Here is a 10,780-nt window from a genome sequence, read left to right as displayed (position 1 = left end):
CCTACTGAGAGACTCCGGTGAGGAACTGCCCTGGTCTTTATTTTATACTCCATTGAACGTGTGTGTGTGTGTGTGTGTGTGTGTGTGTGTGTTACTGCTGATCAAAGGGTCAAACATCCTTGGTCAGGAAGAGGGTAGCCTCCCCCTCACCCTAGATGGTTCACCCTAGATAACACAGTGAGGAAGTCCTGCAGTTCATCTAAACAAAGAGCACTTAGACTAAAACAAACGTAGCTACGTTAATCCTACCATAGAACAATAAGAGAAAGTACGACCTTTCTCGTGCTCCCAGGATGTGGGTGTGCATCCTAGTGTGGAATACACACCAAGCCTTTGCAGCCTGTTAAAGATCACACACAATTAATTATATGCCTCTAAGTATACATGGTTGAATATTTCCTAATACAAATAACTACATGCAGTATTCTACCATATGCAAACTTATATCACTAAAAGATTATACTGACTACTAAATACAATTTTCCATTAACAGAGGGGGGTTCTTTTTCCGCCAATGTCTTAGCAGGAGCCGTATGGCCGTAGTAAGAGCCAGAATAATCCATCTTTTTGGATAACTGGAAAAATCTCCATCAGAAAGTTCTGTGGTTATACCAAGTATGGACAGTTTTGGTGAGATACCAAATCTCCTTTTTACAACACTGAAAATTACCTCCATTATATTTTTCCACCAATCCCGAAGTGCCGAACAGCTCCATAAGATATGTAAAATCGAAGCATTTTGACCATCACATCTCCAACATTCGTCCGTAGGGGCCAGGTTCCATTTATACAATTGTTGCGGTGTTCGATGCCACCTATGGATTATCTTAAGTTGAATAAATCTACTGCCTGTTTCTTTATACATAGTATTAAAATTTTGAAAACATGAATCCCATTCAACTGAAGATATGTCCAATGCCATGTCCTGGGCACAGTAGCCCTTAACGTTCAGGAGAGGGTCAGCTGACCGTTCTTGCAATAAGTGATAAATCTTAGAGGTAATGCCTTTACCCAAGGGTGATCTTGAGAGCAGGACTTCCACAGGACAACTCAAGGGGGTTCCCAGCCACTTCGATAATGAACTATGTATTTGGACATATCTCCAGAATTGATTACGCTTCAACTTATATAACTCCACAATTTTATCAAAGCTTAAAAAACATTTAGTCCCACAGTCAAATAAATCTGATACATTAAGGATGCCTGCTTTACACCACTGTAACCAGTCAACCGATGTCCCTCCAATTAAAATTCTTTTATTCCCCCATAAGGTTGCCGAAGGAGATTTAATAAAGTCCCAGCGACCTGCCCTATGTAATTTACACCACAATGTCTTCGAGTTTGCAATTATAGGATGAGTAGTTTTATGACTGGTATCAAACAGCTCCCTCCAAGGAGAAATACCGCCATTAACTTCCGTCTCTATATGGGACCAGATAGGTTTAACTGGTGCAGTAGGTAACCAAGCTCTAAGTTGTTTCATGTTCATCACCCAATAATACCATTGGAAATTAGGCAATGAAAAACCTCCTTGTTTTGCACTCGCTTGAAGTGCAAAACGATGCGGTGAGCTACCCCAAAGAAAGTGCCGGATCAAAAAGTCTAGATCTTTGAAATACTTATCTGGAATGTGTAATGGAATATTAGATCAAATATAAAAGATCATGGGTGCAGTCATCATCTTAATACAACTAATTTTACCCCATATTGTGAGACGCACTCTGGACCATCTACCAAATTCCATTTTTATTCTTTTAAACATTGGCTCCATATTTGCTCGAACCATCTTAGTGTAATCTGAGGTAATTTGTATCCCCAAATACTTCAAACCATTCACAGACCACCGAAACTCCCACTGTTTAAATAAAGTATGGGGGCAGTGTCCTGACATAGGCATTGCTTCTGATTTATCCCAGTTGACGCGATACCCTGAAAGCAGTGTAAAGCTTTCTATACATTCTAATAGGGCTGGAATTGACTTCCCAGGCTGGGTCATAAGTAACAACATATCATCTGCATATAATAGAAGCTTATGTTGACTATTACCCATCGAAATTCCAAATATATTTACATTATTTCTCAGTTTTTGTGCCAGAGGCTCTATAGCAATTACAAAAAGACCGGGGCTAATGGGACAACCCTGTCTTGTGGATCTCTGTAAAAGGAATAGATCTGATATGAGCCCATTCGTCAATACTCGCGCTGAAGGTGAATCATATAATATCTTTATCCACCTAATAAAATTATCACCAAAACCAAACTTTTCTAATGTCTTAAACAGATAATCCCACTCAACACAATCAAAAGCTTTTGCAGCATCCAGCGATAGGGCCACTGTTGGATATACTGAATCATATAAATAAGTTTGCAAATTAACCAACCGCCTAATATTATCTGAACCATAGCGGTTTGGAACAAAATCAGATTGGTCTGCATGAATTATTTTCGCCATTACTGCTTTTAATCGACCCGCTAAGACCTTTGCCAAGATTTTTTGGTCAGAATTCAGCAAAGATATAGGGCGGTAACCACTTGGGTCTAAAGGGTCTTTCCCAGTTTTAAGAATAAATGTTATAAGTCCAGAGTGCATTGACTGAGGTAATGAGCCTACTTTGAACGCCTCATTATAAACATCGAGCAACAGGGGACTTAACATATCCTCAAATGCTCTATAGAAATCCAATGGTAACCCATCTAATCCTGGAGCTTTATTAAGTGGCATACTGTTAATTGCACGGGTAATCTCCTCCACTGTAATTGGAGCATCTATAATCTGCTGGTCAATAGTAGAAAGCTATGGCAGGGTTAAATCAGTAAAGAATGCTTCGAATTTCTGTTCATCTCAACTACCTTGTGTAGGATAAAGATTATTGTAAAAGGCCCTGAAGTTGAAATAACCCCATCTGATTGTCGTATGCCTGGGATATGGTTCATACTGTCTTTCTGTTTAAGATGGTATGCTAATAAACGACTCTGCTTTTCTCCCATTTCCCAATATACTTGATTAATGCGAAATAAAGCGTATTCTGCCTTTCTGTTGTACAGTACATTCAACTTATATTTAACTTTAACAATTTTATTCAACGTAACTCTGTCTTTTGTATGGGAATGTACTGCCTCAAGTGCCTTTAATTTGGCTTCTAACGTAATGATATTTTTGTTAGCTGCCTTCTTTTTAAAAGGAAGCGTAAGAAATTATTCTCCCCTTTAAGTATGCCTTCATAGCATCCCACCAAGTAGCCAATGTAGTGTCCTCTCGATTATTTGTCTGTTTGTAAAATTGTATTTCATCTCTTATCAATTTAATAAAACCAGAGTCTTTAATTAAGGACACATTTAAACGCCATCTGCGGCTTTGAGGAATCTGTAAAATATTTCCAAGACATAGAAAAATTGGCGCATGGTCCGAGATTACTATATTACCAATGCTTGAATCTACAGAGTTATTCACTAAGGCTTCAGAAATAAGAAAGTAGTCGATTCTAGTATAAACATTATGAGGCGGAGAGTAAAAGGAATATTCCCTGCCTTCTGGATGCATTGTGCGCCAAATATCATTCAGACCTAAATCTGAGGTCATCTGCCTTATGGCAACTACAGATTTACTCTCTGTGCCTCTCCTAGGAAGTGATCTATCTAGGTCTTGATCCAGTATTTGATTAAAATCTCCCCCTACCACTATTTGTGCACTTTCTAATTCAAAAAGATACTGTGACAAGTTATGAAAAAAGGCGGGTATGTCCGCATTAGGTGCATAGATATTACATAAAATTATTGGTGTGTCCAGTAGTTGTCCATAAACCAATATAAATCTACCTTCCTGAATCAGAACCGACACTCCCCTACTTTTACCAGTTCCAGGACTGGAAAAGACTTTACCTACCCAGGAACATTTAAGTTTTAAGGCTTCTGACTTACACATGTGCGTTTCTTGAATAAAAGCTATATCAACTCTTGATAGTGTAGCCCAGTGGCAAACAGATGCAATTAGTGACTGTTTATTGTAATTATTATTAAAGGTGTTTTATTCTGTTCAGTTAAAAACACTCATGATTGGAGAGAGACTCTAAAGAAAAAATCCAAATTATTTTGTATGGAATTGCATTATTTGTGTTATTTATTTATTTTTGTTTCTCAAAGGTTATTTTTTGACCTGGATACAAATGCAGTCCAACCAATGGGATTGTTTGTCCCGCCTTGTGTTTTCATGTTTGGTTGCGCTGCTAAGGCTGTTTAGACCACACGCGCCATAGCTGTACCTGTGGGGAAAACGTGGTAGCTGTTGAAACAGCGAAGCTGTTGGTGTCTGCTTGATTAGCCGCCAATAACTTTAAATATGTTAATATTTTCTTCCTCTTAATCCCGTTATTCAACCCCTTAACATAACAGCTGGCTATTTTTAAATCTGTCTATCTATGTTTCAATGTGGAATTCCATATAATACTCCAATTCATAAATATATCCATTGTAGAGGGTGGTTCTATGTGAAGATAAACCAATTTATAAATACAAGGATTCAAAATAAATAGAAACAAACTGAAAACAGCTCCAGCAAAACTCCAGCCAGAAAAAAGGAAAAAACAAAAAGCGTACGGGGCTCCAAAGTTAAATCCAACATTATGGGGATCTCCCGCTGTAAGAACTTGATCATATCCTCTCCTTCTATTAACTCGGGTATACCAATTATCCTGATATTACAGCGCCGTCCTCTGTTGTCCAGATCTTCAATATGGTTCCGTAAGTTCTCAATTTCCTCTTGAATAGTGGGTAATTGTTGCTCTGACGCACGGGTTGCCTCCTCAAGAGTTGCAACTCGACTTTCCACTTCTTCCATGCGGGCACTCAACGCATTAATTTTACCTTCGATGTCCTGAACAGTCGTTTTTATCGGTTTCGTGTCTTTTTCAATATTATTTGTCGATGTCCGAATGATTCTTAACTCTGCAACCAACTTGTATAATGTTAATTCTCCTCCCGAGGCTACACACGTCGCAACGGCTGGGTCTTCCTGAGGCCAGCTGACGTACGCATCAATTTTCTTAGTAGTTTTAGCTTGTTGTTCAGGCGGAGGGTCTTTAGCACGCTGCGCCCTTCTAGTTTGCCGTTTCCGCATTAGTTCACGAAGGCTAGTTATTTAAAGGCATTTCACATACATGTGCCAGTACACAATGTTCCAAAAAAAAGACGGTGCATGCTATTACTATATCTATTTTCAGTGTGCAAGTTGCAGAGCAACTCTTTTCAGGCTGCCATCTTGTCGGGAACCACAGCGCCACCCTAGTCTTGATGTTGTTGTTGAAGATGTTTCCATTTTTAATCAGGAACCAAAAATAATGTTATTCAGTGCTGTGCTTTCTAACGTTGACCAATCCGAAGAAAAGTGTCGTTTATGTATTATGAAAAAAAGAAAGTAAAGAGATTTCAGAACGATAATATACTGAGTAGCCACTCCAAAGTCAAGTATCCAAAGTTGACTAAAGTCCTAAAATAAAAACGAAGAGCTGGAAACAAAATTAACTGCTCTTCTTTGAATAACAGCACTAATCTGGATTTATTTTTGCCTAATAAAAGTGTTAGGAAAGTGACTGATGGCAATGTAATGTGCCACTGGTGTTTGTTTAACCATTTGTCATTTAGGGTGATTTCAACTGATCACAGATAATTTTTTTTCCTCAGACTGAGCTCCTGTAACCTCTCAGAGAGAAGCTGTGAAGCTCTTTCCTCAGTTCTCGCCTCACAGTCATCTCCTCTGAGAGAGCTTGACCTGAGCAACAACGACCTGCAGGATTCAGGAGTGAAGCTTCTGTCTGCTGTAGTGGAGAGTCGACACTTGAAACTTCAAACTCTTAGGTCAGGATTTTAAGAGGTTATTGGTGATTAGTGATTGGTTCACTGTTTGTTTTTCATTTACAGTATTTACTTTTAAAAGTTGATTTCTCAAAATTAGATTTTTATCTTTTCTTTTACAGCACTCGCATTCAACAAAACTTTTTGCTTGATTTCTGTATTCTGAAGGTTTTTACAGAGTTGTTAGTTCACACATCAGAGTTTGATTTATAAATATTGTACTCCTAAAAACAGACAGTCTTACCAAGCTGATAATACAGGGTTCTAGAGCTGATGTGGGTGAGGGGACTTGTACCAACTACCTCAAAATTATCGATGTGTCTTTCTAACTATGATAACAAGTAATCACAGTTGCCTTACAGGTCAAATCCTATCAGTTCCACCTTTTATGGTAGCTCCCCTATTTATTGTGGCACTTGATATTTCTGAGATGAGCTTAGTAGCTTGGATAGCAGGCTCCAAGGAAAGGTTGTTTTTTGTTTTTGTTTTTTTTTAATTAAATCTAGGCTAACCTGTAAGAGCTATCTTTGCTAATAAAGAATAATACTCAGACTTGTACTGTTAAAAAGTGAATCTCCACAATTTAGACTTTAATTGCAGGAAATTTTATTAAAGAAAGCAGGAGTGAAGTGACAGCAGGATCAATAATGAAAATCACAAAACAATAACACAGATCAACAGGTTGAAAAATCATCAGAGATAATGTGGGTTTTGCAGTGTTTTTCATGCTGATTTCAAATCTGTTTTTGGATTATCCCTTGGATGTACAGTTTTTGTGGTCAAGCTAGTTATATATTTCATGATAATTTTAGATTTAATTACAGATCCCTGTATTTGGTATTACAGATATCATTAATTGCGATTGATTTCAGTTGTTACCATACCTAGAAATTGCATTTATCATCCACATTATTTCTTTTATGTGTGTGGTTCATTCAAGATAAAAGCAAAATGTTGCACATGAATACAACAGGACTCTCAGCCAAATATAAGCACAAGACTCTATATCCCACCCTGAATTCTGCAATATGGTCTGTTTCTCTTTATTTATTTATTTATTTATTTATTTATTTTTGGGCCTGTGCCATTTGGTTCTTTAGCCGTCAGAATTGTTGTCTGAAGACCAACAAGGATACCCAATGGATTTACTTTGCCAAATGGATCATCGTGGCATTGCCGTATTGGTCCATTTGATCGACCTTTGTTTTTATTATTTATTTTATTTTATTTTCAGATGTTACAGACGGGACAGACATGAGTGAGGGATAGGAAAGGGAGAAAGAAAGAGGAAGGAAAGGAAAAACAGAAGGGGAGAGGGACAGTGAGAAAGAGGGGGAGAAAAAAAATCTCCTGGATCACCTGTTGAGAGAAGAATAGAAAACAAGCAAAAAAATAAAAACCAAAGCAACATACTAAACACAACACCATCGCATTAATCTAGCTAAGTGTAAACAGCAGTAAATACTACAGATTCAATGTTGTTGTGCAGCACGCAGGACAGACAGCGCACAATGTGCTTTGAAGTAGCAGCCAAGAAAGGTGTAATTTAAGTCTACGAGCACTGAACACCCGTGTGCATACCTGTGTGGATCAGCGCGCTTGTATTCAAATGGTTTCCACATGTAATGGTCTGCAAGAGGATGTAGCGAGCCATAGCCCCGTCCCCCAGGGCATGAAGCAGGCATGGAGGAGATCCAGGCCCCCGACAACCAGAGGCCCCAGAGTGCGAGAGCCCATGGAGGACCACGGGAGGGGCATCCGTGCCACCTTCATGGAAAGGGCTGAGGATCCCCAGACGAGGCGTCACCCAGTAGCCACCGAGCAGAAGCTAGAGGGGGCTGCACCGGCGTGCCCGCCGGCTCTGCCGGCAGCCAGCTGTGCCAGAGTGAACCAAGCCGCAGGCCCAGGGGCCGGAGGCCCGAGGGCCCCCCGCACCCCGGAGGAGGCCTGACCGAGCAACAGGTGCCAGGCCCCGCCAGGTAGCCACCGGGAGCGAGCTGGTACATACCTGAGTGCCCAGCCCCGGACACCAAGAACCACCAATGCACCGATCCCTGAGGGCATCAATCACCGGCAGGGAGTGTGGTGAGGGGAGATAGGCCTTGGAGGGCCTGGGAGTTCCCAGAGAGGTGGAGTCTAAGACCCGACCTGACATATACACACAGACAAACAGGCACACACAGACACAAACATGCATTTCCCACCCTCATGCACACATATACAAACACTCAGCACTCACCCAACGTAAGGACTGACATAAATGGACATGTACACACAATCACACTCCCCAAACATACTCTATACCCCAGGTCCAGGTACCCTCGCCCCCAGAGGGGGAAACAGAACCCAGACCCAAGAGATATGGTCTGTTTCTCATGACTTATTGCCTGTTCCTGTACCACCACATGATGGATTAGCTTCTGTAGAAGGTGACAAGAATAATGGTTAAGGTGCATCTAGTTACAATCCAGAGTCATCAGATCCTGATTCCGTGGCCGATGAAGCTGCAGAACCAGAGACTTTTACATAAGGAGAACTGAACAATCTCTTTAGTGATCTAAAACTGTCAAAAGACAAACAAAACTTCTTGCTTCTGTTAGGGTTCAAATATTGAGGAGGAGAGTACAAACAACCATTGGTCCAGAAGAGCTTGGTCAGACAATTGATTTTAATGAATACACGCGTGGGAAGACCAGTGCCTGTTCGCAGACAGGAACTGATCTCCGACTTAATCAAAGCATACACAGATTTTTATAGCATCAGGGTTTGAATTAATGACGCCCCTTCATACGTCACAGATACATTTCATACATAGGTCACATGAAAACCACAATGATTTTTAACACAGTTTAAAAGAACATTGTCTTCATCTTCATAACAGATGTTTCCTGTCAACCTTTCTGATTAGCGCTTCTTCAAAACCGCAGACAATGATTTTGAAGTGAGTGAGCGCTTCTGCAAGCCCACAATTACAGGGAGTGCAGAATTATTAGGCAAGTTGTATTTTTGAGGAATAATTTTATTATTGAACAACAACCATGTTCTCAATGAACCCAAAAAACTCATTAATATCAAAGCTGAATGTTCTTGGAAGTAGTTTTTAGTTTGTTTTTAGTTTTAGCTATTTTAGGGGGATATCTGTGTGTGCAGGTGACTATTACTGTGCATAATTATTAGGCAACTTAACAAAAAACAAATATATGCCCATTTCAATTATTTATTTTTACCAGTGAAACCAGTATAACATCTCCACATTCACAAATATACATTTCTGACATTCAAAAACAAAACAAAAACAAATCAGCGACCAATATAGCCACCTTTCTTTGCAAGGACACTCAAAAGCCTGCCATCCATGGATTCTGTCAGTGTTTTGATCTGTTCACCATCAACATTGCGTGCAGCAGCAACCACAGCCTCCCAGACACTGTTCAGAGAGGTGTACTGTTTTCCCTCCTTGTAAATCTCACATTTGATGATGGACCACAGGTTCTCAATGGGGTTCAGATCAGGTGAACAAGGTGCCATGTCATTAGTTTTTCTTCTTTTATACCCTTTCTTGCCAGCCACGCTGTGGAGTACTTGGACACGTGTGATAGAGCATTGTCCTGCATGAAAATCATGTTTTTCTTGAAGGATGCAGACTTCTTCCTGTACCACTGCTTGAAGAAGGTGTCTTCCAGAAACTGGCAGTAGGACTGGGAGTTGAGCTTGACTCCATCCTCAATCCGAAAAGGCCCCACAAGCTCATCTTTGATGATACCAGCCCAAACCAGTACTCCACCTCCACCTTGCTGGCGTCTGAGTCGGACTGGAGCTCTCTGCCCTTTACCAATCCAGCCACGGGCCCATCCATCTGGCCCATCAAGACTCACTCTCATTTCATCAGTCCATAAAACCTTAGAAAAACCAGTCTTGAGATATTTCTTGGCCCAGTCTTGACATTTCAGCTTGTGTGTCTTGTTCAGTGGTGGTCGTCTTTCAGCCTTTCTTACCTTGGCCATGTCTCTGAGTATTGCACACCTTGTGCTTTTGGGCACTCCAGTGATGTTGCAGCTCTGAAACATGGCCAAACTGGTGGCAAGTGGCATCTTGGCAGCTGCACGTTTGGCTTTTCTCAGTTCATGGGCAGTTATTTTGCGCCTTGGTTTTTCCACACACTTCTTGCGACCCTGTTGACTATTTTGAATGAAACGCTTGATTGTTCGATGATCACGCTTCAGAAGCTTTGCAATTTTGAGACTGCTGCATCCCTCTGCAAGATATCTCACTATTTTTGACTTTTCTGAGCCTGTCAAGTCCTTCTTTTGACCCATTTTGCCAAAGGAAAGGACGTTGCCTAATAATTATGCACACCTGATATAGGGTGTTGATGTCAATAGACCACACCCCTTCTCATTACAGAGATGCACATCACCTAATATGCTTAATTGGTAGTAGGCTTTCGGGCCTATACAGCTTGGAGTAAGACAACATGCATGAAGAGGATGATGTGGACAAAATACTCATTTGCCTAATAATTCTGCACTCCTTGTACAAGCAAACATGATATCTCACGACCTTACGTGGCACTCTGTGTCACCTCTCACCTACTAACGCTCACAGTCAAACAGAGGCCACTGTCAACCTTTTACTAAAACTATAGATGTAATATAAATTGAATAAATGTTTTAACCAAGAACCTCTACTAAAAGCTTAATAAAAGAATATAAAAGTATAACAGACAATTTGAATACCCTAGTTATTCACATAGCCTTGTCTAACCAGCTCCTCAGAATAACCTGCACTTAGATTCTGCTTTCGGTTTCACTTCTGCAAACGCTCTGCAAGCCTGCAGTTTCCTGTCACTCTGACTCTGTACAGAGTGTACTCAGAATCAACATAATCATCACATACTCACTTAAGATTATAACAAGCATTCAAAAGCATTTAA

The sequence above is a fragment of the Diplotaxodon limnothrissa genome, linkage group LG3 (assembly GCF_057381915.1).
Source record: "Diplotaxodon limnothrissa isolate DT_005_m linkage group LG3, D_limnothrissa_male_GT1.1, whole genome shotgun sequence".
NCBI classification, from domain to species: domain Eukaryota; kingdom Metazoa; phylum Chordata; class Actinopteri; order Cichliformes; family Cichlidae; genus Diplotaxodon; species Diplotaxodon limnothrissa.
Note: the sequence above shows the minus strand (reverse complement) of the source record.